The following is a 6130-nucleotide window of genomic DNA, read 5'->3' as shown; positions in this document are numbered from 1 at the left end:
GTATCCATGATGGACTTGCCATTTTCGAGGCCCGTTGTTTGCTAAATGAAATAATTCCAACTGAGAACCTGAAGCATTGACGCAGATTCCAGTCTCCAATAGCTTTATTAGTGAATCATAGTTCTTATTGATATTGATAATTTGTGGTCATTGGAATAGACAGACATCAGTGTGTGACAGGAAGAAAAACAAACTATAGGCGGTTCTAATAACTTATATTAACGCTGAAAAGCTACTAAGTACTGTATATAAATAAGTGTATGTATGTATCCATTTCGGTCAATTTTACGTCCATTTTGCCATGTAAATATACGTTAGACAGATATGGTGCAGAGGTATTGTTTTACAGCTGGATGCCTTTCCTAAAGCTAACCCTTGTTTTTCAAGTAAGGGAAATTTTATTCACTATCGCTTCGAAGGCACGAAACAAGCGGGCTAATTATTGACTGAAGATCCTACAACACCACTGCTCGAACGGCATTCAAATATACAAGCACAAATGTAACCAAGCACGCTTATAGAGTTGCACGCACTCACACACACACTCACACACACACACACACACACACACACATACATACATACATACACACACACACGCACACACAAACGCATACACGTAGATAATAGGTTATATATGCACACATAGATATAGACGACGGGTGTCACTGAGCTAATGAGTGAGTAGTGGTCAAGCAGAGGTGACGGGGGGCAGGGGAAAAGAAGACATTATTTAAAACGGTCAACCAAAACAGGGGCTCTGAAGTATTGGAAATGTGTGTATGAGTACGTGTTTGAATGGAAGTGTGTGCATCTGCGTACCGAAGTGTGTGTATATGTGCGTGTATATACGTATATAAGAAAAGAGTGGACGGTATATGTGTGAGAGTGCCAATGTGTATGCCAAAGCGCTTGGATGGTGAGTGAACAGAGGTATATGTGTGCTTTCGTATATCAAGAGTAAGTGTATGCGTACGTCAAAGACATATGATGATAAAATTGAGATGAATGCAAGTATGTATACGGGTGTGGGAAGGGTGACGGGGAGATATGTGAGAGCTGTGCTAATGTGCTGAGTGTGTGCATGTATGTAAGAGTGTAAGAGTGGGATGAGAAAAAATAAGATGTAAGGTGTTGAAGAGAGGAGGTGCAAGCAGTGACGCAAGTGGGGCTGTGACAGAGAAGGACAGGAGGCTAGAGGAATAGGAGTGTACTTCTGGAGCCTTTGGGAAGAACTTGAAAGTCAGAAGAAATGAGCAAGAGAATTTAGACCAAAAGATGTGTACGTTTGAAAAGAGAAGATGAATTTCTGCTCCCTTTCAGTGACAAGGGATCTGGTGTCACAAGTCAAGCCGAAGACTAAGAGGCATTGGGTGGAGTCGTCAGAGGAACGGAAATGTCATGAGACGGGTGATTCAATATCAAATTAGTTGTCCCTGAGATGCTCCGCGAAACCGATGTGTATCGGCGGCCAGTTTACCGGATGTAAAGTAGTGGTGTTGGAAAGGAAAAGGTAGGTTTGGAAGTGGATACGAGAACAGGAAGGGTACCTGAGAGTGATTCGAGGTGTAGTCAATGAGGCTTCCTAGGTTGTGGGAACGCTGAAAGAAAGGAATGGGTGGGAAAGCGAAGTGGGTGATGAGATCGAAGTTGAAGAAGAAGATGCAGTGGGTTGGGTTCTGGTTGCGAGTGTAAGGGATGCGTTACATTGGAAGGCACAGAAAGAGCAGCTACGATAAGGGCGATGGGTATCAACGTCAAATTAATAAACTGGCTATATGTTGAACCTGTGTCTCAAGTCCTGGATGCAGCTGAAGAGATGGTAGAAACGAAGGGGCTGAGAAAAGGTGATGGTGCGCCTGGATCGTAGGGGTTAGGAAGAGTAAAAATTATAGTAGAAGTAAGAGGTGAAATGTTTCTTGAAAACTGATGTGAAGAGAATAAAGGTGACATGGTCGACAGAAACAATAATGTTGAGGACGTTAAGGGTGGGGGTATTAGAGAAGATAGATGCGTGAAATAAAGGGATGGAGGAAAAAAGCTGATGAAGGACATAAAAAGTTTATCTCTTCATATGAGAGAGACATGATGCTGATATAGTCGTCAATGTAACGGCCGTATTGCTCTAGCAATGGGCCCACTGAATTTCCAACATAGCCAATGAATAAGTTAGCTAAGTTCAAACCATTCTCATTCCACGTGTATGTACGAGGGAGGGCTGTAATGGTCAAATGTGTTTTATTTTCCGACAATTGATCAAATGTGTTTTATTTTTCGACATAGTCTCCTCTGCGGTCCATACACTTCTTCCATCGGTATTGCAACGCTTGGATTTCTGTGGTATAGAAGCTCTCATCCTGACCTTCAAAAAAGTCCTCAACAGCAGATATGACCACATCATCGGTCCGAGACTGCTTCCCAACCAAGTAGATTTGTTTTTCATATCGGGGAACAGAAAATAGTCAGATCGTGCCAAATCAAGAGAATATGGAGGGTGATCAACCAGTTCAAAGCCACAGTCGTGCACAACAGCCATTGCAACCGCAGACTTGTGTGCAGGAGCATTATCCTGGTGAAGCAGGACCCTCTTCGTCAGTTTTCTAGGACGTTTTGACTTGTCTTTCGAAGCTGCCCCAGCAAGTTGGCATAGTCATCTCCATTGATAGTATGGCCTTTCTGAAGGTAGTCAATGAACACAATGCCCTTCGCATCCTAGAAGACGGAGGCCATCACCTTTTCTGTCGATTTCACCACCTTGTCCTTCTTTGGTAGAGGGGAAGACCGTTGTTTCCACTGCATGGACTGCGGTTTGGTCTCCGGCTCAATGTGGTGAACCTAACATTCATCTTGGGTGAGGAAACGTTCGAGAAAACCAGCTGGACTTGCTTCAAAAAGTGTCAAGTTCGCTTGCGACATGACCAGCTTGGTGTGCTTTTGATCGGGCGTCAAAAGTTGTGGTGCTCACCGAGCGAAAACCTTCGACATTCCAGGTTCGTTATGCAGAATGTTCTCAACTCGTTCACGGAAGATGCCCACAGTATTAGCTATCTAATTAACACTTAAACGTCCACCATCCATCACCATGTAATTAACACAGTCGATGTCTTCTTGGGCGGTGGCTGTGGCAGGACATCTGGGCCTTGGGTCATCTTTGAGACTCTCCCTACCACTCTTGAATTCAGCTGCCCACTTTTGGCACAGCTGATAAAGCTGGAGCATCATCCCCTAATGTAGCAATCATGTCAGCATGAATGTCCTTGGGGCTAACCCCTTTTTCTGCAGATATTTGATAACATCACGGTGCCAAATTTAATCCAATTTCACGAAATGTCACTAGTACTACTTTTTCAAGTCCTCAATTCTGTATCCAATGTGGGTTTATCTGGAAAGAAAAAATGCAGTTAGTATCAGTAAAAGATAGATTTAATGCAAGCCAAGTTTAATTACTGTACGATAACTCCTCCTTAGTCAGTCTCTGAACTTTTCAGCCCACCCTCGTATATGTGTGTGAAAACAAAATGCACATACACACATTCACATTAACACGCATACTAATTTAATATTCATGATATAGTCAAACTGAACCTCAGACTTTCTGGTCAATCGCGTTTCTTCAGGCTGCATATAATCCGCTGATGTGTACAATTTACTAAAGAACCAGTCGGATGAAATTCTGGGCCATAAATATGTAATCCTTCCTTACATCATATATAAATTATATCATATATGCATGCTTATATGTATGTGCGTAAGTATACATACCTACACACACACACACACACACACATGCATACATACATAGAAACACGACCGCGTACGCGCACATTCTGAAAAAATGTAGAAAGCGGCCATTTTACAAAGGTATCAACATGACGAGAAAGCAAAATGACACCCAAAGAATAATGCTACAGTAGTGTTGAATGGCAGTCGTTTCTCCTTTTGAAACATAAATCCTTGAATTTGAAAGTGACTTGTGTGTGTGCGCGCGCGCGTACATATATGATCGCCGAAGGAAATTTTGCAAAATTGAACAAGATTGCTTTTGTGCTTCCATGAATACGTGACTTCCAAAATAGAGATTTAAGTTCGAAATGAAGAAACGACTACAACAGAACACCGCTCGAGCATTTTTCGTTGGGTGACATGCATTATCGGCATATTGTTACCGATCTAAAATGGTTGCGCTCTGCAATCCTTCAGAACACCGGTATACTCTTGGAATGTATCTATAACAGCATCATGTCATACTGTGACATGTACATTTTGCAAAAGAAATATTTGAGTTCATGTTTCAGTATCTTGTAAACACAGAATTATGTTGCCCACTAACAGTATTTACTTCATCGGTCTGAAGTCCAATTTATTTATTCATATCTAAATTATTCATTGTTACAAAAATTTAAATTGTTTTACAAAGACTTTCACCATTTATTGGTAACAAGTAACTGACACTCCGTCGGTTATGACGACGAGGGCCCAGTTGATCCGATCAACAGAACAGGCTGCTTGTGAAATTAACGTGCATGTGGCTGAGTACTCCACACACACGTGTAACTCTTAACGTACTTCTCGGGGAGATTCAGCATAACACAGAATACAATAAAGCTGGTCCTTTTGAATTACAAGTACGATTTATTTTTGCCAGCTGAGGGGACTGGAACAACGTGAAATAAAATGCCTTGCTCAGGGACACAACGCACCGGTGGGTATCGAACTTACAACCCAACGACTGTGAGCCGAATACTCAAACCACTTAACCATGCGCCTTCACTGACATCTCTGGAGCCATTTTCTTTGAGTGACATTGTACTTTATTGTCATGTTACGGAACTAAAATGGTTGCGCTCGGCAGTCTTTCAGAGGAATGGTTAACTCTTGCAATGTATCTATAGAACTATAATGCCTAATTGTGCCGTGTACATTTTTACAGAAGAAATACTAGAGTTCATATTATTCCTAAAAAAAAAAAAAGAAACTTGCACTTTTTGATATCTATATGAAAGATATCTCTCACACAAACACATTAGTTTTCTAAACCTTACATTTGTTGATTCTTCATTTAATAAGAAGGATTTTAAGCCTCCAATTCTTCATGCAAAGCCTGAGCAATTCCACTTGTGCATTGAGTTCAATATAACTTCTACTTACACCTCTTTTATTGTAGATTATTATTACATCAATTTGGTGACTAACGATCAGCTACAGTAATGAAATACTTGTAAGCCTGCATATTCATGAAATTAGATTTGAGATTACAAAACTATTAACATTCGTTTTATGTTTTACGGATTTATTACAAACGTTTACATTAGATTAATGCATTTCGAGTAGAAATCAGTTACATTAGCATGGTGCCTTCTTATTCTTCTACATAAGCTATTGAAACTCATATGTCTCTCATATGTATTCATATGCATGTATTTGTATGTGTGTATTTTAGTTTGTACACACACACACACACACACACACACACACACACACACACACATACACACACACACACACACACATATATATATATATATATATATTATTCTTAACAATAATAGTATTGAAAATGACTTCGCAGTTTCTGCTAGCTAAGCGATCATCAGACTGTTTTTTCTCGGGTACGTGGGGTTCAGTTGAATGGTAGTTAGGATGTATGGAAGCTGTTGTAGAGAAAATTTTTATTGATTAAATTTGTGGTTATGTTACTGATCAGAATTTATTCATGCGTGTAGAACTTTATAAACAGGTGTGTATATTTAGATGTGTCAGCTTCAGGTTATGAGTGGTTCATTAAAAGGATGTAGGTTAGGTAGAGGGAGACTTTTGGCTGGCACATCCACTAATCAAAATCTCCCACTACTTACATCTTTTCTGTTTAGAAAGCTCTATACTCTCTCTTTTACTATTTTACTTGTTTCAGTCATTTGACTGCGGCCATGCTGGAGCACCGCCTTTAGTCGAATCAAATTGGCCCCAGGACTTATTCTTTGTAAGCCTAGTACATATTCTATCGGTCTCTTTTGCCGAACCACTAGTTCCACTAGTTACGGGGACCTAAACACACCAGCATCGGATGTCAAGCGATGTCGGGGGAACAAACACAGACACACAAACATACAGACACACACACACACACACA

Source organism: Octopus bimaculoides, chromosome 3 (genome assembly GCF_001194135.2).
Source record: "Octopus bimaculoides isolate UCB-OBI-ISO-001 chromosome 3, ASM119413v2, whole genome shotgun sequence".
NCBI classification, from domain to species: Eukaryota; Metazoa; Mollusca; class Cephalopoda; order Octopoda; family Octopodidae; genus Octopus; species Octopus bimaculoides.
The sequence above is the reverse complement of the archived record's forward strand: the minus strand, read 5'-3'. Positions refer to the sequence as shown.